General features: G+C 51.3%; 1 protein-coding gene and 1 long non-coding RNA gene across 20 annotated transcripts in view; one reads left to right on the top strand and one right to left on the bottom strand.

Moving 5' to 3' along the window:
- Positions 1-5,081: 5,081 nt before the first annotated feature.
- Positions 5,082-20,156, top strand: LOC102128139 (uncharacterized). Of its 19 annotated transcripts, XR_012427789.1 has the most exons (9): positions 5,082-5,447; positions 5,678-5,945; positions 7,877-7,901; positions 8,012-8,065; positions 8,256-8,330; positions 8,438-9,081; positions 9,193-9,296; positions 9,369-9,407; positions 9,513-11,341. It is a non-coding gene; the product is annotated as an uncharacterized lncRNA (long non-coding RNA). The 19 variants fall into 19 exon arrangements; XR_012427779.1 differs by lacking the exons at positions 9,193-9,296; positions 9,369-9,407; positions 9,513-11,341 and adding exons at positions 11,825-12,354; positions 15,888-20,156 and having other exon boundaries at positions 5,823-5,945; positions 8,438-8,536; XR_012427780.1 differs by lacking the exons at positions 9,193-9,296; positions 9,369-9,407; positions 9,513-11,341 and adding exons at positions 11,825-12,354; positions 16,059-20,156 and having other exon boundaries at positions 5,823-5,945; positions 8,438-8,536.
- Positions 16,101-21,519, bottom strand: part of TPRX1 (tetrapeptide repeat homeobox 1) — a 30,018-nt gene continuing 24,599 nt past the window's right edge. Inside the window, exon 6 of the mRNA XM_065534689.1 lies at positions 16,101-16,366. The gene's annotated coding sequence lies outside the window, so the exon portion shown is untranslated. The remainder of the gene's footprint in view (positions 16,367-21,519) is intronic.

Genomic DNA, 21,519 nt, shown 5'->3' on the forward strand with positions numbered 1-21,519 from the left:
TGCCTGTAATTCCAGCATTTTCTGAGGCTGAGACGGGTGGATTACCTGAGATCAGGGGTTCAAAACCAGCCTGGTCAACATGGTGAAACCCTGTCTCTACTACAAATACAGAACTTAGCTGGGTGAGGTGGTGCATACCTGTAATCCCAGCTACCTGGGAGGCTGAGGCATGAGAATTCCTTGAACCCGGGAAGGGGAGGTTGCAGTGAGCTGAGATCATGCCACTGCACTCCAGCCTGGGTGACAGAGCAAGACTCCATCTCAAAAAAAAAAAAAAAAAAAATCACACACGAGGCCAGGTTCAGTGGCTCATGCCTGTAATCTCAGCACTTTGGGAGGCTGAGGCAAGAGGATTTTTCCAGCCCACGAGTTTGAAACCAGCCTGGACAATATATGGAGACCCCGTCTCTACAAAAAAAATTTTTTAATTAGCCAGGCATAGTGGCACCAGCTACTCAGGAGGCTGAGGTGGGAGGATCGCTTGAGCCACGGAGGTCGAAGCTGCAGTGAGCTATGATCACGCCACTGCACTCCAGCCTGGGCGACAGAGCTGTCTCTAAAAAGCTAATTTTATGTGATTTTTTTACCTCAATTTTTAAAAAAGGGGGAAAACGGGGAGTAAATAGGTCTGCTGTGTTCTTAGAAAAGCAAGGAGCCCAGTGCGGCGGGGGCACAGGGAGGAGGGGTTTATGTAAGGTCAGAGAGGTAAGGGGCCAGGTCATGCAGAGCCCTGGAGTCCGCGGTCAGGACTTGGACTCTGAGCGAGCAGGAGCCGCCGTAAATGGGAACCGGCGCCCCCTGTCGGCGATATGGAGAACAGGCAGAGCAGCGCTTCCAGGTGGGCAATGGTGGAGGCCCCACCCGCGGTAGCAGGTAGAGGTGGGGAGGAGTGGGCGCATCCGGAATATACTCGGGGTGTGTGTGTGTGTGTGTGATGAGACAGAGTTTTGCTCTGTTGTGTGTGTGTGATGAGACAGAGTTTTGCTCTGGTGTGTGTGTGTGTGATGTGACGTGACAGTTTTGCTGTGTGTGTGTGTGTGTGTGTGTGTGTGATGAGACAGAGTTTTGCTCTGGTGTGTGTGTGTGTGTGTGATAGAGTTTTGCTATGTTGCCCACACTGGAGTACAGTGATGCGATCTCAGCTCACTGCAACCCCTGCCTCCCGGGTTCAGGCGATTCAAGGGATTCTCATGCCTCAACCTCCCGAGTAGCTGGGACTACAGGAATGCGCCACCACACCCGGGTAATTCTGTATTTTTAGTAGAGACGGGGTTTCATCATATTGACCAGGCTGGTCTCAAACTCCTGACCTCAAGTGATCCGCCCGCCATGGCCTCCCAAAGTGTCAGGATTACAGGTGTGAGTCACACCACGCCCAGCCTAGGAATATACTTTGAAAGTAGATCCACCATAACTGGCCGAGGTACAAGGGGAATAAAAAGAGCCAAAGGTGATTCCAAGGTTTCCAGACTTGGTCTAGAGTTGCTGTTGCCTGAGATGGGGAAGACTGAGGAACAAGGGGCTCAGAGGTGGGGCAGGTGCAGGGGAGAAATGGGAACTTGGGATTGAGACGCCCATCAGACGCCCGAGTGTAGACATGAAGTAGAGGTAAAAATTTGGAATTCAGGCCGGGCGCGGTGGCTCAAGCCTGTAATCCCAGCACTTTGGGAGGCCGAGGCGGGTGGATCACGAGGTCAGAGAGATCGAGACTATCCTGGCTAACATGGTGAAACCCCGTCTCTACTAAAAATACAAAAAACTAGCCGGGCGTGGTGGCGGGCGCCTGTAGTCTCAGCTACTTGGGAGGCTGAGGCGGGAGAATGGCGTGAACCCGGGAGGCGGAGCTTGCAGTGAGCCGAGATCACGCCACTGCACTCCAGCCTGGGAGACACAGCGAGACTCCGTCTCAAAAAAAAAAAAAAAAAAAAAAAAAAAAAAAAAAAAAATTTGGAATTCAGGGAAAATTCCTGGGCTGCAAACATGCATTTGAAATTTGCATATATTCACAACCTTTAAAATGTGGGAGTGTGCCTTGTGTCTTAAACCTGTGAAAACTGCCCATTCTCCCCCTACCTAATGTATTAGAATTTTTTTGTTTGTTTTTTATTTTGGAGACAGAGTCTCACTCTATTGCCCAGGTTAGAGTGTGGTGATGCAATCTTGGCTCACTGCAACCTCTGCCTTCCAGGTTCAAGCAGTTCTCCTCCCTCAGCCTCCCAAGCAGCTGGGATTACAGGTGTCTGCTACCACACCCGCCTAGTTTGTATTTTTAGTAGAGACGGGGTTTCACCATGTTGGCCAGGCCGGTCTCGAATGCCTGCCTGCCCTCAAGTGATCCGCCCACCTCGGCCTCCCAAAGTGCTGGGATTACAGGCGTGAGTCACTGCACTTGGCCAGGGCTGTCGTGTATTGAGAGCCAGGTGTGCTTTTGTGTAGCTGTGTGACTGAGTAAAGGTGTGTTTGATGTGTTGTGTCTCTGGCTGGGTTGGGTTTGTCTGGATGTGCAATTGTGTAATGGGTGAGGGTGATCACTTGTGAGTTATCATTTGTCGTGTGTGTGTGTGTGTGTGTGTGTGAGAGAGAGAGAGAGAAGGAGAAAGAGGAGAGAGAGAGAGAGGGGTGGCCTCCCAGCCCAGGAGTCATTACTAATTCCTCCAGCATCCCCCATTTCTGGGCAACAGAGGCCCCTTTGTTCACAGTCGCAGAAGCAGTGATGTCCTTTAGGCCCCTGGCAAGTTCTCAGCCCTGAGCCTGGTCAACAAAAGGCCCTCTGAGCTTTTGCATTGAGCCCGGCCACCTGCAGAGTGTGCTGAGGACATCAGTGAGGGCACAGGACGTGTGACAACCACAGTGGCTTGGCCAGCGATGGAGGAGCCCAGGGGCTTAGAGAGGGCCTTCATGAGGATAATATTGTTACAAGATAATTATGGGAAAACAGGTAAAACCATGATTGTCCTGCAGATCTAAAAATGAACACATGGGGTGGACATGGTGGCTCATGCCTGTAATCAGCATTCTGGGAGGCCGAGGTAGGAGGATTGCATGAGCCCAAGCGTTTTGAGACCAGCCTGGACAACATAATGAGACCTCATCTCTATTTTTATTTCTTTTTTTTTTTTTTTTTTTTTGAGACGGAGTCTCGCTCTGTCGCCCGGGCTGGAGTGCAGTGGCCGGATCTCAGCTCACTGCAAGCTCCGCCTCCCGGGTTCCCGCCATTCTCCTGCCTCAGCCTCCCGAGTAGCTGGGACTACAGGCGCCCGCCACCTCGCCCGGCTAGTTTTTTTTTGTATTTTTTTAGTAGAGACGGGGTTTCACCGTGTTAGCCAGGATGGTCTCGATCTCCCGACCTCGTGATCCGCCTGTCTCGGCCTCCCAAAGTGCTGGGATTACAGGCTTGAGCCACCGCGCCCGGCCTCTATTTTTATTTCTATTTATTTTTAGTTTTCATCTTTTCTTGAGATGGAGTCTCCTTCTATCACCTAGGCTGGAGCACAGTGGCATGATCTTGGCTCACTGCAACCTCTGCCTCCTGGGTTCAAGCGATTCTCAAGCCTCAGCCTCCTGAGTAGCTGGGACAACAAACACGCACCACTAGGTCTGGCTAATTTTTTTTTTTTTTGTATTTTTAGTAGAGATGGGGTTTTGCCATGTTACCAGGCTGGTCTCGAACTCCAGGCCTCGAGTGATTCGCCTGCCTTGGCCTTCCAAAGTGCTGGGATTACAGGCATGAGCCACCATGCCTGGCCCCATCTCTATTTTTTAAAAAAATATTTTAAAGGCTGGGCATGGTGGCTCACGCCTGTAATCCCAGCACTTTGGGAGGCTGACATGGGCGGATCACAAGGTCAGGAGATGGACACCATCCCGGCTAACATGGTGAAACCCCGTCTCTACTAAAAATACAAAAAAAAAAAAAAATTAGCTGGGAGTGGTGACAGGCACCTGTAGTCCCAGCTACTCAGGAGGCTGAGGCAGGTGAATGGCGTGAACCCAGGAGGCGCAGGTTGCAGTGAGCTGAGATTGCGCCACTGCACTCCAGCCTGGGTGACAGAGCGAGACTCTGACTCAAAAAAAAAAAAAAATATATATATATATATAGTGTATGTATATGTTTATTTTGTATATATATTTTTGTGTATATACATATCTATATATATAATTTGTTTTTATAGAGATGGGGTCTCACTATGTTGCCCAGGCAGAGGTTTGGGTTTTTACTGAGGGCTCTGGGAGCCACAGAAAATAGCTCTATTTGTGGGGCATTCACTTGTTGCCCAGCCCTATGTTGCTTTACATGCACTTGCTCATTAAATCCTCCCCAGATCAGGGGGATCAGACCGAGGTGAGTGGAGTTGACTTGAACTTTGTCTGCTTAGGGTTCTAAGAGGTAAAGACTAGGGGATCTGGGGACAGGGAAATCCCAGATAGAGTTAACCTTTTTTTTTTTTTTCTGATACAGTCTCGCTCTGTCACCCAGGCTGGAGTGCAGTGGTGCAATCTCAGCTCACTGCCTTCCGCCTCCCTGGTTCAAGTGATTCTCCTGCCTCAGCCTCCCAAGTAGCTGGGATTACAGGTGCGCGCCACCGCATCTGGCTAATTTTTGTATTTTTAGTAGAGACAGGGTTTCACCATGATGGCCAGGCTGGTCTTGAACTCCTGACCTCAAGTGATCCGCCTGCCTCGGCCTCCCAAAGTGCTGGGATTACAGGCGTGAGCCACCGCACCCAGCCGCTAAAGTATTATTACTGTCAGGCCTCTGAGCCCAAGCCAAGTCATCATATCCCCTGTGACTTGCACGTATATGCCCAGATGGCCTGAAGTAACTGAAGAATCACAAAAGAAGTGAAAATGCCCTGCCCCGCCTTAACTGATGACATTCCACTACAAAAAAAGTGAAAATGACCGGTCCTTGCCTTAAGCGATGCCATTATCTTGTGCCTGGCTCATCCTGGCTCAAAAAGCTCCCCCACTGAGCACCTTGTGACTCCCACTCCTGCCCGCCAGAGAACAACCCCCCTTTGACTGGAATTTTCCTTTACCTACCCAAATCCTATAAAACGGCCCCACACTTATCTCCCTTCGCTGACTCTTTTCGGACTCAGCCCGCCTGCACCCAGGTGACTAAAAAGCTTTATTGCTCACACAAAGCCTGTTTGGTGGTCTCTTCACACGGATGCGTAGGACAATGATTATTCTGTAGAGACGCATCTGGCTCTGTTGCCCAGGCTGGTCTTGAATTCCTGGGCTCAAGCGATCCTCCCGCCTCTGCCTCCCACAGCGCTGGGGTTACAGGCGTGAGCCACCGCGCCCTGCGGCTGAAGGTCTTATAAGGCAACTGTGCGCTCTGGAACGCTCCCTGAAAACCTCCCTCTCAACCCCCTCCCTCCTCCCTCACCTGGTCTACCCCAATCCTTCCCCCTTCGTCCCTCTCGCCCTTTCCAGGGAAGGTAAGGGACTCGAGAATCGCGCCCTGCTTCTCTCCACACCGCGCCGTTCCCCAGCCCCCGCCGTGAAAGGACCACCCTTGAGGCTGATTCCGGGTCCAGTTGGGAGCGGCGGGCCCTGAACCACCTCCCCCCGCGGGCTGTACCATTCTGGCCGGGGGGGACCTGGGAGGGGACGCGCGGAGGGCTTCCCCCGGAGGCTGCCTCTCTCAAGACTCTCTCCAACCCAACAGGGGGATGGGAAGGAGACTTGTGTGGAGGCCTCGGGCTGGGGGGTCGGCGTTCCCTTGTCCCCCGCCTCGGCGCCTCTCCGCCCACCACCCCTCCCTGGCATTGGTTGACGCCAGAGGAAGCCGAGGCTGCATCCTTTCTGCGCAGGTTCCCGCCGCACTCGCGCAGACCTAGGGCGTCCAGCTGGGAGAGCGGTGTGGTCCGGGCGTCCGCTCCTCAGCGGATGTGGCGGCCCCGAGCCATGGCTCTCGCCGTGCGAGTCGTTTATTGGTAAGCGCAGCGGCCAGCGGCCCCCGTCTGCGACCCCCACCCGGGACCCGATCCTCCGCACCCTCGGAGCCGGGGTCTGGGAGCGTCGGGGAGAGGACCCATGGGGACCCCTGTATGGGAAAAAGGATTCCGGTGTGGGTGGGGTGGGCGTAGGGAGGGGTGAAAAACAGAGAGCGGTGGTGCCCGGCCCCCTCTTAGGCTTGCCACGTTGGGCATCTCGGGTTATAAAAGGTGGGACTGAGACGGGTGTGTGTCAGTTTCGAACCCCCGACTCCGGGGCTCCGCTGGGAGGGGGCCTGGTGATCAGCTTTGTAAAGGGACCTAAGGCTCCTCTACCCTAAGGCTTCCTCTCCCCCAATATCCGGAACAGTCGCGGGGTGGGGACAGTGAGAGCTCAGAAGGTTCGAGAATGTCTCAGCCTGTGTTTCAAAAGCACTTGAATTGTTGGCCTCAGCCCAGTGGGTTCCCTTGCCCACGAACCCCACTCCTTTTCTGGCCTCAGTTTTCCCGTCTGTGGCGAGAGGGAAGCTCTGTGTCAGCACTGAACACGCTTAATTTCTACAAGTCTCAGGAACGATATAGTAGGGTAGGATATGAATTACTTTACGTTCTCTCCACTCCCCAGCACCTGATACTGTGCTGGCATGCAGGAGGTATTTAATAAATACCTGTCCAATGAATTTATCCTCCCAGGAATCCCTTAAGAGAGGGGAATTTTAGGCCAGGCGCTGTTGATCACGCCTGAAATCCAAACACTTTGGGAGGCTGAGGCGGGGGGATCACTTTAGCCCAAGAGTTCGAGACCAGCCTGGGCAACACAGGGAGACCCCTCGTCTCTACAAAACTTGAAAAGTTAGCCTGACATGGTGGCGCGCACCTGTAGTCCCTGCTACTCCGGAGGCTGAGGCAGGAGGATCACTGGAGCTGGGAAGGCGGAGGTTGCAGTGAGCTGAGATGGCACAACTGCACTCCAACTTGGGCAGCAGAGCGAGACTCTGTCTCAAAAAACAAAGTGTAAATGAAAGAGAGGGGAATTTTAGTTCCATCTTACAGGTGAGAACAGGCTGGGACTGGGGTGGGGGCAGGCTAGTAGCTTCAAGTCTGGACTGCAGGTGACAGGGGTAACTGGAACCTGGGTTCGCCGTCAGCTTTCCACTGTCTCTGCCTGCTCGACAAAGCAGAGGCAAGAGTGACATTTTGAGACGCCTACCAGGCCTGTGCACCAGATTCCAGTCCCAAAATAGCCTGCTGTGGGGGTTGGGTGAGCTTGTATTTCACCCTGGGGACTGGGAAGGTGTTCAGAATCTAGGAGCCGCAGGGCCAGGGTGCGGTGGCTCACGCCTGTAATCTCAGCACTTTGGGAGGCGGAGGCGGAGGCAGGCGGATCCCCTGAGTTCAGGACTTCCAGACCAGCCTGGCCAACATTGTGAAAATACAAAAATTGGCAGGGCGTGGTGTAAGAATCCAGGAGCCTGCAGGGTTTTCCTTGGAGTTTTTCAAGGGCTGTGGGTGAGGGTGGTGGGCACAGGGAGTGGGTGGGGACCTTATTTGTGCTGTTCTTCTCCTAATCCAGTTCTGGTTTTCCCCCTGTCCCCGTCTCTCGTATTTGTGGTCTCGTCTCCTCTCTCCCCTTTTTCCGCTCCCCCTTCTCTGTCTCTTGCTTGGTGTTGGTTTTCTTTGTGTCCCTGTGCGTCCCCGCGCCACCCCCTGTGCTGTGCCCCAACGCTCTGCCTGGCTGGTGCCTGTCTTCTCCCATGAGGGCATCTGTCACCTCTTTTGCTTGGTCATCTGTATTCCTCTTTGTTTCTTCCTGGCCCCACCTTGCTCTCTCCCCCCACCGCCTGTGTCTACCCTCCTCTCCCCATCCCCCACTTCTCCCCCCCCCCCCCCCCCCCCCCCCCCCGCCTGGATGTCCTGGACTCTCCTACCAGTGGCGCTTGAGGCTACAAGTCCAAGGTAAGCAGGGTGGATGCCCGGGGACATTCCTGGAAGCTGGGGAGGGGTAGAGGGGTAGAGGCGGGCTGACTGGTATGACCCCTGCTGTGACCTCACACCGCGTTTTTCAGTATCTTCAGCTCAAGAAGAAGTTAGAAGATGAGTTCCCCGGCCGCCTGGACATCGTGAGTCTTGGGATGGGGAGAAAGACTTGAATACAGCCACTGTGTCAGTCCCTTAGGCCTGGATGGCACTGGGTGGGGGTTAGGTTGGCCCTACTCCCTTCACCCATGTTCTCCATCCCCTGGGAAGGGGAGGGTCTCCCCAAGAGGACATCTCAGCCCCTCCAACATCCCCTCCACCCCCTTTCCTCAGTGCGGCGAGGGAACTCCCCAGGCCACCGGGTTCTTTGAAGTAATGGTAGCCGGGAAGTTGATTCACTCTAAGAAGGTATGTCTGTCTGTCCTTCCTGCCTCGTTTTGGGGCTAGCGTGGGCTCGGGGCTGAGGTTGGTGTCTTGGTCCCAGCTCACCCCTTCCGTCTTCCTCCCCTCCCTAGAAAGGCGATGGCTACGTGGACACAGAAAGCAAGTTTCTGAAGCTGGTGGCCGCCATCAAAGCCGCCTTGGCCCAGGGCTAATGCGCCCTGAAGGCAGAGGTGAGGGGGCCCACTAGACAGGGACACCTCCCTATGGATCTTCTCCCTGCCCCATGCTCTGACTCCTTGGCCCAGGGTGGAGAGCCTGGAAGATGTGGGGGGACATCACGTGTATCCCCAGAGCGAGCAGGATAAAGTTAGACCCGGGCGATGAGATGGGGTCAGAGGTGTGCAGGGTGACAGCTGAGACGGTGGTGGGGTCAGGTGTGCGGGATGACAGCTGAGATGGGGTCAGAGGCGTGCGGGATGACAGCTGAGACGGTGATGGGGTCAGAGGCATGCGGGATGACAGCTGAGACGGTGATAGGGTCACAGGTGTGCGGGATGACAGCTGAGATGGGGTCAGAGGCGTGCGGGATGACAGCTAAGATGGGGTCAGAGGTGTGCGGGATGACAGCTGAGATGGGGTCAGAGGTGTGCGGGATGACAGCTGAGATGGGTCAGAGGTGTGCGGGATGACAGCTGAGATGGGGTCAGAGGTGTGCGGGATGACAACTGAGATGGGGTCAGAGGTGTGCAAGATGACAGCTGAGATGGGGTCAGAGGTGTGCAGGATGACAGCTCTGATGGGGTCAGAGGTGTGAGGGATGACAGGTGAGTTGGTGGTGGGGTCGGAGTTGTGCAGGGTGACAACTGAGATGGTGATGGGGTCAGAGGTGTGCGGGATGACAGCTGAGATGGTGATGGGGTCAGAGGTGTGCGGGATGACAGCTGAGATGGGTCAGAGGTGTGCGGGATGACAGCTGAGATGGGGTCAGAGGTGTGCGGGATGACAGCTGAGATGGGGTCAGAGGTGTGCGGGATGACAGCTGAGATGGTGATGGGGTCAGAGGTGTGCGGGATGACAGCTGAGATGGTGATGGGGTCAGAGGTGTGCAAGATGACAGCTGAGATGGGGTCAGAGGTATGCGGGATGACAGCTGAGTTGGTGGTGGGGTCAGAGGTGTGCAGGATGACAGCTGAGATGGGGTCAGAGGTGTGCAGGATGACAGCTGAGCTGGTGGTGGAGAATCCGGAACTCTAGGTCTTTGTACCATTGCTAGGAAACAGTTCCCAACCCAGCAGGTCATGTAACAGCGTCTGGCCAAGTTCCCAGCATGTTTTGAGACAGAATTTCCTTGCTCCACAATTTCGAGTAGGTCAGTAATTATCATCGGGCTCGGAACCTGAGAATTAGTTCTAGGAATATTCCAGGCCTGATCCAGCTGCAGAAACATACCAACTTTAGAACTGAACATGAGTCCAAGAACGCTCTAGAAACAAATGCTAACTCTAGAACGGATTGTCTGCTCCAAAACAACCCTAGAGCTGACTCCCAGTTCCCCCCGTAGAGCTGAGAATGAAATATACCAGCTCCCAACACACTGTAAACCTGAGCTCCCCTTCCCAGCCCAGCAATTGAGAAATGTGAGCCAGGCCCCAGACACTAGAATTCACCACTAGTTCCTGGAGTTGGCTACTGGTTCCTTATATACGGTTTTTCTTTTTGAGATGGAGTCTTCCTCCATCTCCTGGGCTAAAGTGCAGTGGCGTGATCTTGGCTCACTGCAGCCTCTGCCTCCCGGGTTCAAGCAGTTCTCCTGCCTCAGCCTCCTAAGTAGCTGGGATTACAGGTTTCCACCACCACACCCGGCTAATTTTTGTATTTGTAGTAGGTCTCACCATGTTGGCCAGGCTGGTCTTGAACTCCTGACTTCAGGTGATCCACCTGCCTTGGCCTCCCAAAGTGGTGGGATTACAGGCGTGAGCCACCGCGCCCGGCCTCCTTATGCACTGTGAACCAAGTATTGTTTCCAACCTAATACATTGTGGAACAAGTGGCAATTTCTATATGAACCTCAGGAACAAAGTACTACTTTCCAGGACCTTCTGAGTCTGATTTTCCAGTTTTTAAGCCAGTGTGGTCCAGATAAGCTTGAAACACAACCCATTCTAGAACTTTTACTAGCCCTTTGTAGTAATAGTTACTGGCCCTTTGTTCTGGTCTCTGGCACTCCAGGGCCTAGAGCATAGTTTACTTTTTGAGGTGGAGTCTGGCTCTGTTGCCCAGGCTGGAGTGCAGTGGCATGATCTCAGCCCACTGTAACATCTGCCTCCTGGGTTCAAGGGATTCTCATGTCTCAGCCTCCTGAGTAGCTGGGATTACAGATGTCTGCCATCATGCCCGGCTAATTTGTGTGTGTGTGTGTGTGTGTGTGTGTGTATGTATAATATATTTTTTAAGATGGAGTCTTGCTCTGTCGCCCAGGCTGGAGTGCAGTGGCACGATCTCGGCTCACTGCAAGCTCCGCCTCCGGAGTTCACGCCATTTTCCTGCCTCAGTCTCCCAAGTAGCTGAGACTACAGGCGCCCGCCACCACGCCTGGCTAATTTTTGTGTTTTTTAGTAGAGACAGGGTTTCACAGTGTTAGCCAGGCTGGTTTTGAACTCCTGACCTCAGGTGATCTGCCTGCTTCGGCCTCCCAAAGTGCTGGGGTTACAGGCGTGAATCATGGTGCCCGGAGATACTTTTTACTCCCCTCTAAACTTCAGCACCAGTTCCCTCTCCATGCGGATCAAGAACAGTGTCCCATCCCAACACACTGTGGGCCCAAGTACCAGCTCCCAGCATGCCTTGTGCCAGAAAACTAATTTCAAATGCATTACACTGAAGTTCCATTTCCTGGAATTCTTTACCAGAGCAGAATGAGGTCATGTTCAATGTGACTTGGGACTTGCCAATATGAAGTAATGCAGAAACAATATCTTGCCTTGTGTGCAGGTCTGAAACAAAGCAAATCCCTCTAACATAAAGGAAAAGAAAAATGGAATTACCTAATTCCAAAGCTGCATCAGCTGAATGCATTGTGGACTGGTGCTATTGAGCGTGGGGGTGGGGTACCACCATGCAGCCTTTGAATTCTTTTTTTTTTTTTGAGACAGTATCGCTCTGTCACCCAGGCTAGAGTGTAGTGGCGCGGTCTCAGCTCAGTGCAACCTCCACCTCTCAGGCTCAAGGGATTCTCCTGCCTCAGCCTCCCAAGTAACTGGGATTACAGTTGTGCACCACCACGCCCAGCTAATTTTTCTAGTTTTTGTAGAGATGGGTTTTTTTCACCATGTTGCCCAGACTGGTCTCAAACTCCTGGGCTCAAGTGATCCACCTGCCTCAGCCTCGAAAAGTGCTGGGATTACAGACGTGAGCCACGGCACCTGGCTATCTTTCTTCCTTTTAATGCGGGCCCCAAGCCTGGCCTCTGTTCCTGTAAACTGACTCCCTCCCCCAACCACCTCTTTTTCTTTCCACAGTCCAGCGACCTTGACCCAGCCCCTCTCAGCAGACGCTTCATGATAGGAAGGACTGAAAAGTCTTGTGGACGCCTGGTCTTTCCCTGATGTTCTCGTGGCTGCTGTTGGGGGCAGAGATTGACGCCGCTGGTCTTTGCCTCTGTGTGGGAGTCTGTGTGTATGTGTCTTCCCCGGAATCCACACCACCCCACCCTCCTCCTGTCCCCTGGTTTCATCGTCTCTCTTTGCATACCCCATGTCTTCCCCAGTTGTCCCCTGGAGTTTGGGGGACGTCCCGCCTCAGGCATCCTTCTCAAGGGGAAGCCAAGAGAGGCATCAGGATGGGTGAGTTTCTGATTGCGGCGACGTTTGCAACCATTCATGATTCAATAAATACTGGAGGAATTGAACCGAACGTGCTTGTGAGGAGTGTATCCTGTTTTACCCCTGGGCCTCCTCCCTCCAGGACCCTGTCCCAGAAGTGAGCGACCGCGTGTTGAGTGTTCAGTGCACCGGCCCTCTGTAAGGAAGCATCTTACAGCGATGCTGAGGTTAGTTTTTGAGACAGTCTTGCTCTGGAGTGCAGGGGTGCGATCCCAGCTCACTGCAGCCTCCCTCTCCCATGTTCAAGTGATTCTCCTGTCTCAGCCTCCCGAGTAGCTGGGACCACAGGTGTGCACCACCATGCCTGGCTAATTTTTCTTTTTTTTTTTTTTTTTTGAGACGGAGTCTTGTTCTGTCACCCAGGCTGGTGTGCAGTGGTGCAATCTCGGCTCACTGCAACCTCTGCCTCCAGGGTTCAAGCGATTCTCCTGCCTCAGCCTCCCATGTGGCTGGAATTACAGGTGCCCGCCACCATGCCCAGCTAATTTTTTGTATTTTTATTAGAGATGGGGTTTCGTTATGTTGGCCAGATGGGTCTCGAACTCCTGACCTTGTGACCCTCCCTCCTCAGCCTCCCAAAGTGCTGGGACTACAGGTGTGAACCACCGTGCCGGGCCTAATTTTTGTATTTTTATTTATTCTTATTTATTTGTTTATTTTTGAGATAGAGTCTCACTCTGTCACCCAGGCTGGAATGCAGTGGTGTGATCTCTGCTCACTGCAACCTCTGCCTCCCGGGTTGAAGCGATTCTCCTGCCTCAGCCTCCTGAGTAGCTGGGGCTACAGGCTTGTGCCATCATGCCCGGCTAATAGGGTTTTATATTTTTAGTAGAGACAGGGTTTCACCATGTTGATCAGGCTGGTCTTGAACTCCTGACCTCGTGATTTACCCACCCTCGGCCTCCCAAAGTGCTGGGATTATAGGCATGAGCTGCCACGCCCGGCTGTTTTTGTAACTATTGATAGCCGTGAAGTGCATGCACACTTGACTCCAATCAGGTACAGTTTTAAACTGATTCACTCAAACCTTGACCCACTCATTCTGGGAGGACAGAAATAAAATGGTTCCTCCCCCAAGTCAAATGCTGACTCCTGAAACCCACCACATTCCATGGATCTCTGCCCAGTGACATTTGGGAAATGTAAGACAACATCAACAATAGCATCAAGAGGCCGGGTGCAGTGGCTCATGCTTGTAATCCCAGCACTTTGGGAGGCCAAGGTAGGCGGATTGCTTGAGGCCATGAGTTTGAGACCAGCCTGGCCAACGTGGTGAAACCCCATCTCTACTAAAAATACAAAAATTAGCCGGGTGGTGGCAGGTGCCTGTGGTCCCAGCTACTCAGGAGGCTGAGGTATGAAAATCGTTTCAACTCAGGAAGCAGAGGTTGCAGTGAGCTGAGGTTATGCCACTGCACTCCATCCTGGGGGACACAGTGAGACACTGTCTCAAAGAAACAAGCCCCCACGTGGCTTCATTTCTAATGATTCTGAGATTTTCTTAGTATGACAGTCCTTTGGTAGTATAGTTCATTTTTTTTCTAAGGTTCTCCCTGTGTCACCCAGCTAGAGTGCTGTGTATGATCACGGCTCACTGCAGCCTCGACCTCCTGGGCTCAAGTGATCCTCCTACGTCAGCCTCCTGTGCACCTGGAACCACAGGCACATACCATCATGCCTGGCTCATTTTCTAATTTTTTTTTTTTTGTAGAGATGGAGTCTTGCTATTTTGCCCAAGTGGTCTCAAACTCCTGACCTCAGGCGATCTGCCTGCCTTGGCGTCCCAAAATGCTGGAATTATAGGCATGAGCCACTGCGCCCGGCCTTGGTGGTGTAGTTCTAAGCTAGGTAGAGAGAGATCACAGAGAGTGGCATCTGAACATCTGAGACTCAATGGAGGTTCTGTAATCCCATTTGCCAACTGGTCTCACATTTGAGGTCAGCCGGGTATCATCATCCTCAGTTGTCAGCACTCCACCTGTTAGCCAAGCCACACTGTGGCACCAGTTAATCATTTAAATGACACATGACTTTTCAGTTCTTTGTTTAAGCAAGAAATCTGGCAGGGCCAGGCTAGGTTGGCTTGTGCTTCAGTGGGAACAAACCAGAACGAACGTAAATCTCCATGGGTGAACACAGCACGTGCAGAGCCCTCTCCGGGGCAACAGTTCTGCTTCTAGTCAGAAATCTAGAGCAATGCCGTCCAATAGAACTTTCTGCACGATGGAATTTTTCTGTTTTTTTTTTTTTGGTTTTTTTTTGAGATGGAGTTTCACTCTTGTTCCCCAGACTGGAGTGCAATGGCGGGACCTTGGCTCACTGCAACCTCTACCCCCTGGGTTCAAGCGATTCTCCTGCCTCAGCCTCCCAAGTAGCTGAGATTACAGGCGCCCGCTTATAGCCACCACTCCCAGCTAATTTTTTTTTTTTTAATGTATTTTTAGTAGAGATGGGGTTTCACCATGTTGACCAGGTTGGTCTCAAAACGCCTAACCTCAGGTGGTCCGCCCACCTCGGCCTCCCAAAGTGGTGGGATTACAGGGAGAGCCACTGCGCTGGCCAGCACGATGGAATTTTTCTCTATCTGCCCTAACACCATAGTCACTGACTTCATGTTGCTGGTGACAACTTGAAATGTGGCATGACCAAGGAACTGAATGATTAAATTTACATTTGGCCAGGCACGGTGGCTTACTCCTGGAATCCTAACACTTTGGGAGGCTGAGCTGGGAGGATCACTTGAGCCCTGGAGTTTGAGACCAGCCTGGGCAACATAGTAAGACCCTGTCTCTACAAAAAATACAAAAAACAGCCAGGCATGGTGATGCATACCTGTAATCTCAGCTATTTGGGAGGCTGAGGTGGGAGGATTGCTTGAGCCCTGGAGGTTGAGGCTGCAGTGAGCTGTGATGGCACCACTGCCCTCCAGCCTGGGCGACAGAGTGAGTGTCTGTCTCAAAAAAAAAAAAAGAAAAAAAAAGAAAAAAATAACATTCAACCCATGTAATATGTGCTTGTTACCGGACAGTGCAATTCTGCATTCTGATGCTGCACCTGGCCCCAAAGCAGCTTTAGTGAACAGAGCGGAGAGAGCATAGGCAATCTTGCATTGGCTTTTCTTTCATTTTTTTTGAGACAGAGTCTTACTCTGTTGCCCAGGCTGGAGTGCAGTGGTGTGATCTCAGTTCACTGCAACCTTCACCTCCCAGGTTCAAGCGATTGTCTTGCTTCAGCCTCCCGACCAGCTGGGACTACAGGCATACGTCACCACATCTAGCTAATTTTTGTATTTTTAGTAGAGATGGGGTTTCACCATGTCGGCCAGGCTGGTCTCGAACTCCTGACCTGGTGATCTACCTGTCTTGGCCTCCCAAAGTGCTGGGATTACAGATGTGAGCCACCGTGCCCGGCCTGCTTTTCTTGTTTTTAAAGAGATGAAGGTATCGCTCTGTCGCCCAGGCTGGAGTGTAGTGGCATGATCGCGGTTCACTGCAGCCTGGAACTTCTGGGCTCAAGCCATCTTGCCCCCTCAGCCTCCCAACCAGCTGGGACTACAAGCGCACCACTACTTCCAGCTAATTTATTGTTTTCATTTTGGAGGGGAACTGGGCGGGGATGGGGCACGGTGGGAGGCCTTGCTGTGTTGCTCAGGCTGGTCTCCAACCTGGCTTCAAGCGATCTTTCCCGCCTTGGCCTTCAGAGCAGGCATTGGCTGCTAAAGGCGTCAGCTCGGAAGTGATGCGTATCAGCTTTCATCACAGCCCATTGGCCAGAACCAGTTACACAGCCCCGCCCACTTTCCGAACCCCTACCACGAAACTCCCGCCCACCTGCAGAACTTGGCTGGGGAACCTAATTTTCCTATGTTTAGGAAGGAGATGAGAACTTGAAAACTTGGTGGGCACTACAAATATCTACCAGGGCTGTTATTTTAATTGTACCGTATGCATGAAAACGCCACCATCTGATTTTGGAATAATCAAGACAATTCACACCTTCAAAGAATTCAGCTTGAACATCACCCAGCCTGAAAGGGGAGACACCACGAATTCCTTTCTAACAGCGACAGCATGTGGCCACGTCCGAGAACTGCATCTTCTCAGTTCGCCTCGGATCACTGCGGAAGACCAGGAATCCCTGCGGAATCCCTGTGGGTCACCAGGAATAACTTCCGGTCATCTAGATTCACTTCCGGTCATCTAGATTTAGGATAGTCAAGTGAAACACCATTTTTGGATTGGTGACATGACACTTTCTTTTTAAAAATTAAAATTTAGCCGTGCGCGGTGGCTCACGCCTGTAATCCCAGCACTTTGGGAGACCGAGGAGGGCGGATCACCAGGTCAAGAGATCGAGACCATCCTGGCTAATATGGTGAAACCCTGTCTCTACTAAAAATGCAAAAAGGAGCCGGGCGTCGTGGTGCGCTCCTGTAGTCCCAGCTACTCGGGAGGCTGAGGCAGGAGAATCGCTTGAAGCCAGGAGGGGGAGGTTGCAGTGAGCCGAGATCCTTCCACTGCACTCTAGCCTGGGTGACAGAGTGAGACTCCATCTCAAATAAATAAATAAATAAATAGAAAATTTTTTTGGGTACATAGTAGGTGTATCTATCTATGGGGCACATGGGCTATTTTGATACAGGCATACAATGCATAGTAATAACATCAGGGTAAATGAGGTATCTATTCCCTCAAGCATTTAACTTTTGTGTTACAAATAATCCAATTAAACTCTTTTTTTTCTTTTTCTTTTTTTGAGACGGAGTCTCCCTCTGTTGCCCAGGCTAGAGTGCAGTGGAAGGATCTCGGCTCACATTGGAGCCTCAACAACTTTCTCTAGTTTTTTTCTCTCTTTTGAGGACCATTGTGAACCCATGGACTTTTATGCATCTGACGTCTTTCAATCCATTGAAGCTCTTCTTTGTAAGCTCAAGTTGTTCAGCTTTTGGTTTCTTTTCTTTTTTAAAAATATTATTATAGAAACGGGGTATTGCTGTGTTGCCTGGCTGGTCTCGAATTCCTGGGCTCCAGCGATTTGCCAGCTTCGACCTCCCGAGGCAGGAGGGGCTTTTGTTTTATCCAAGCTGTCTGTCCCCATCCCCTCCCCCAGTAGCCTGTCGGGTGTCTCCTGCCTCCAAATCGGATCTAATTCTCCCTCTGCTCTGCTGAGGCTGGCCTGACTTAAGAGGATTGGGACACTTGCTAAATGGGACCAGGACAGGGTCAGAGAACCAACGCGGTGGAGACCCAAGGGCCAGGATTGCCACCAGGGGGCAGCAGAGGAGAGGCAGAGTGGCAGAAAGAAGAGGTGGGGGTGCTTCCATCTCACGGTGGGCAGGAGGAGGGCGGGGTGGTGGACTGGGAGGGGATGGTATAGAGATCCACCCACACCCACCTGAGTGGGTTAACAATACTTACAAGGTCACTGGATGCATATTGAAAAATGAGGCCGGGCCCAGTGATTCATGCCTGTAATCTCAACACTGGGAGGTTGAGATGGGAGGGTCTCTGGAGGTCAGGAGTTCGAGACCAGCCTGGGCAACGTGACAAAATCTCGTTTCTACCAAAAATAAAAAAAATTAGCCAGGCGTGGTGGCATGTGCCTGTGATCCCAGTCACTCGGGAGGCTGAGGTGGGAGGATCCCTTGAACCCAGGAGGTGGAGGTTACAGTGAGCTGAGATCACACCATTGCACTCCAGCCTGGGTGACAGAGCGAGACCCTGACTCAAAAAACAAACAAATGAAAAAACAACAACAAAAATAATTGAAGAAGATGTAGGCCAGACGAGGTGGCTCATGCCTGTAATCCCAGCACTTCGGGAAGCCAAGGTGGTTGGATCACTTGAGGTCAGGAGTTCAAGACCAGCCTGGCCAACATAGTGAAACCCCGACTCTACTAAAAACACAAAAATTAGCCGGGCATGGTGGCGGGTGCCTGTATTCCCAGCTACTTGGGAGGCTGAGGCAGGAGAATTGCTTGAACCTGGGAGGTGGAGGTTGCAGTGAGCTGAGATCGCGTCACTACACTCACTGTAGCCCGTGGGTGACAGAGAGAGACTTCATCTCAAAAAAATAAATAAATAAAAAATAAAAAGAGAGAGAGAGAGAGACTGACACTTAGAAAAAGACCAAGAACATTCTGTATGTGCTGCTATTATTAGCCATAATAATGGCAGATATGGTTTGTTGATCACTGACCATAATCAGTGTTAAGATTTACATGATTTGACTCATCTAACCCTTCTCCAAACCCTCCCTTTCACCAAAAAATCTTTCATATTAAAAATTCACAGAGTTTTTTGTTTGTTTGTTTGTTTGTTTTTGAGACGGAGTCTCGCTCTGTCGCCCAGGCTGGAGTGTAGTGGTGTGATCTCGGCTCACTGCAACCTCTGCCTCCCGGGTTCAAGAGATTCTCCTGCATCAGTTTCCCGTGTAGCTGGGACTACAGGCGCATCACCACACTTGGCTAATTTTTTATTTTATTTTTATTTTTATTTTATTTTTTCTGAGATGGAGTTCTGCTCTTGTTGCCCAGGTTGGAGCGTAATGGTGTGATTTCGGCTCACTACAATCTCTGCCTCCCAGGTTCAAGCAATTCTCCTGCCTCCCGAGTAGCTGGGATTACAGGCATGTGCCACCACGCCCAGCTAATTTTGAATTTTTAGTAGTGACGGAGTTTCTCCATGTTGGTCAGGCTGTTCTCGAACTCCCAACCTCAGGTGATCCGCCCACCTCGGCCTCCCAAAGTACTGGGATTACAGGCATGAGCCACCTCGCCTGGCCCCATTCATAGAGTTTTAAAACATCAACTTTTAAAGATAGATGTTTTTTTTCTTTTCTTTTTTTTTTTTTTTTGAGATAGAGTTTCGCTTTGTCACCCAGGCTGGGGTGCAGTGGCCAGATCGCAGCTCACTGCAAGCTCTGCCTCCCAGGTTTACGCCATTCTCCTGCCTCAGCCTCCTGAGTAGCTGAGACTACAGGCGCCCGCCACCTCGCCCAGCTAGTTTTTTTTTTGTATTTTTTAGTAGAGATGGGGTTTCACCGTGTTAACTAGGGTGGTCTCGATCTCCTGACCTCGTGATCCGCCCGTCTCGGCCTCCCAAAGTGCTGGGATTACAGGCTTGAGCCACCGCGCCTGGCCGATAGATGCTTTCTTTAGATAAAACACACTTGTCTTAAGTGTTCAGTATAATTGCATTGATAAATGTATACAACTGGTTGGTGGCTGATGCCTGCAATCCCAACACTTTGGGAGGCTGAGGCAAGAGTATCACTTGAACCCAAGAGTTCAAGACCATCCTGGGCAACATAGCAAGCCCCTGTCTCTACAAAAAATTAAAAAATTGACTGGGCATGGTGGTGTGCATGTGTAGTGTTAGCTACTTGGGAGGCTGAGGTGAAAAGATCACTTGACCCTGAGAGGTTAAGCTGCAGTGAGCCATGTTTGTGCCACTGCACTCCAGCCTGTGTGACAGAGCGAGACCCGTCTCAAAGAGCATCAAAAATAAAGTATACAACTATGATACCGGCACCCAAACAAGAAGCATCCATCAGCCCCAAAAGTTCCCTGGGACCTTTTTGCAGTCATTTTTCTGTTCATTCCCACACCTGCCTGGGCAACCACCAATCAGATTTCTTTAACTATAGAATATTTCCTTTTGTCTCTTCTAGAATTTCATATAAATGAAATTGTATCATATATAGCTTTCTGTAACTACGGATTACTTCCATATCTTCTAGAATTTCGTAGAAATGAAATGGCACCACATACAGCCTCTTGTGTCTGGCTTCTTTCACCCAACATAATGATTTTGAGATTCTTCCATATCACATGTGTATCCACAACTTGTTCCTTTTCAGTGCTGTGTTATAGTCCATTGTATGGACATACAATAATTTGCTTAACCGTTCACTCGGGTTGTTTCTGTTTTGGTCTTTTATGAATAAAGTTGCTATGAACATTCTTGTACAAGTCTTCCTGTGGACATGTTTCTTTCTTTTTTTTTTTTTTTTTTGAGACGGAGTCTCACGCTGTTGCCCAGGCTGGAGTGCAGTGGCGCGATCTCGGCTCACTGCAAGCTCCGCCTCCCGGGTTCTCGCCATTCTCCTGCCTCAGCCTCCTGAGTAGCTGGGACTACAGGCGCCCGCCACCGCGCCCGGCTAATTTTTTTTTTTGTATTTTTAGTAGAGACGGGGTTTCACTGTGGTCTCGATCTCCTGACCTTGTGATCCGCCCGCCTCGGCCTCCCAAAGTGCTGGGATTACAGGCTTGAGCCACCGCGCCCGGCCGACATGTTTATTTCTTATTTATTATTTTTCTTGAGACAGGGTCTTGCTCTGTCACCGAGGCTGGAGTATAGTGATCATGGCTTGCTCTATCCTTGTCCCAGGCTCAAGTGATCCTCCCACCTCAGCTTTCTAAGTAGCTGGGATTACAAGTGTGTACCATCATGCTTAGTTAATTTTAATATTTTTGTAGAGATGGGGTATCCTTATATTGCCCAGACTGGTCTCAAGCAGTCCTCTTGCCTCAGCTTCCCGAAGGGCTGGGATTACAGGCATGAGCCACCATGCCCATCTTTCTTTTTTTTTTTGAGATGGAGTCTTGCCCTGTTGCCAGGTTGGAGTGCAGTGGCATGATCTTGGCTCACTGCAACCTCCGCCTCCCAGGTTCAAGCTATTCTCCTGCCTCAGCCTCCCAAGTAGCTGGGACTATAGGCACGTACCACTATACCTAGCTTTTTTTTTTTTTTTTTTTTTTTGAAACGGAGTCCCACTCTATCACCCAGGCTGGAATGCAATGGTGTGATCTCGGCTCACTGCAACCTCCGCCTCCCGGGTTCAAGTGATTCTCCAGTCTCAGCCTCCTGAGTAGCTGGGATTATAGACGCACACTACCATGCCTGGCTACTTTTTGTATTTTTAGTAGAGATGGGGTTTCACCATGTTGGCCAGGCTGGTCTCGAACTCCTGACCTTGTGATCGGCCTGCCTCAGCCTCCCAAAGTTCCGGGATTACAGGCGTGAGCCACTGCGTCCAGTCAGTTTACATTTTTCATCATATATGCAGAGACAATCAGGTGTGTCTGTGGAACATCTACAACATGTTGTTCCACTCACTGCCCAAATCAGGGAGAGGAGATTCTGCAGGTTCATTTTGTCTTCCTGAGGAGTCTCTCTGGGGTTTATGTAGGGGAAGAGCTCCAGGAGACCCTGACAGCACCTACTTCTGTAACTGAAGTCTCATGGCCAGTAAGGAAGCATGAAAAGGTGCCAGCATGGGCTTGAGAAGGGTTATGACATCATCCACCAATATGTCCCATCTCCCCTTCA

Source organism: Macaca fascicularis, chromosome 19 (genome assembly GCF_037993035.2).
Source record: "Macaca fascicularis isolate 582-1 chromosome 19, T2T-MFA8v1.1".
Classification (NCBI taxonomy): domain Eukaryota; kingdom Metazoa; phylum Chordata; class Mammalia; order Primates; family Cercopithecidae; genus Macaca; species Macaca fascicularis.